The sequence below is a fragment of the Sinocyclocheilus grahami genome, unplaced genomic scaffold (assembly GCF_001515645.1).
Source record: "Sinocyclocheilus grahami isolate Dianchi unplaced genomic scaffold, SAMN03320097.WGS_v1.1 scaffold16759.1, whole genome shotgun sequence".
Taxonomy (NCBI): domain Eukaryota; kingdom Metazoa; phylum Chordata; class Actinopteri; order Cypriniformes; family Cyprinidae; genus Sinocyclocheilus; species Sinocyclocheilus grahami.
In genome coordinates this window covers 2,060-3,030 of record NW_015516259.1, presented here as the reverse complement: position 1 = coordinate 3,030, position 971 = coordinate 2,060, and the positions used below count along the sequence as shown (strand labels likewise).

At 40.4% G+C, this 971-nt stretch overlaps 1 long non-coding RNA gene across 1 annotated transcript; it reads right to left on the bottom strand.

Moving 5' to 3' along the window:
• LOC107579347 (uncharacterized) lies at nt 1-963 on the bottom strand. Its single transcript, XR_001608465.1, has 3 exons — nt 877-963; nt 218-370; nt 1-111 (listed from the first exon to the last, which is right to left on the bottom strand). It is a non-coding gene; the product is annotated as an uncharacterized lncRNA (long non-coding RNA).
• Between the last annotated feature and the right edge of the window lie 8 nt (nt 964-971).

Sequence of the window (971 nt, the reverse complement as noted above, 5' to 3'; positions counted from 1 at the left end):
TACATGTGTTCATGTTGGGTGTCAGGAATGAGGATGAAGATATAAAATAGCTCCCTGGTCTTCAAGTCTCTTAAGCACGAGAGCCTCTTGATTGAGATCATGGTAGGAATTCTGAAACAACAACGACATTCGGTTTGACATACGGCAACATATATGAGAATCAAAGCACCAACCACAGCTCAGTTTTTTCATTGCGAACGGACGCTTTAAAACCAACCTTCATGGATTTCATTGTCTCCTTTCCGTAATAGTGGATGGGCTGTTTCTGGTTCCTGGACTCTGGATATCCGAATCCAGCCACGTGCACAACGTCACAGTAGTTCAGTGCCACAAATACAGCCAGAATGCCAGAGGTGGGGTGGACTAGTTTCTGACGGAGAAACAGAGAACGTGCAGATCAGGTAAAGTGTGTTTAATAGTGTTTGCCCTCCTGCAGGGGGCGGCTGAAGACAGCTTTAACTCTCCTGTGAAAGAATAAAAACCCCATGAAATCTTAGCTTTTAGTTCAAGTCATCTATAGCCGGTTTTATTGCTTATTTGCTTTACAAATGTCTAATCAAATGATCTCCCTTCCTTTAGTCCCACTTGTAGACGTCTCGAAATAAGCCTGTAGTGTACCATAACCTATTGGCTATTAAAAAATAAAAAAGGTGAAGAATAAGCTCTTTCATGTCCCGCACAAGCTTTAATAGGAAACATGTCAACGTAGGACATAAAACTGTGCTTTTCAACAATTTTATGAGGTTTTAAACTTTGTAAAAACGTTTAACACACACACATACGCTGCCATCAAAACAATGCAATAAACCATTTCAAATGTATTCTCTGTAAATAATTGCCAGACATCAACTTTTAAGTTGGAAACTTTCCACTTACAGTAGTAAAAGAAGGTAATGCATCTTGGTTTTTCCAGCCCTGACTGCTTAAGTTGCGTCAATCTCTCTCTCGCTCTCTCTCTTTCTCTCTTTCTC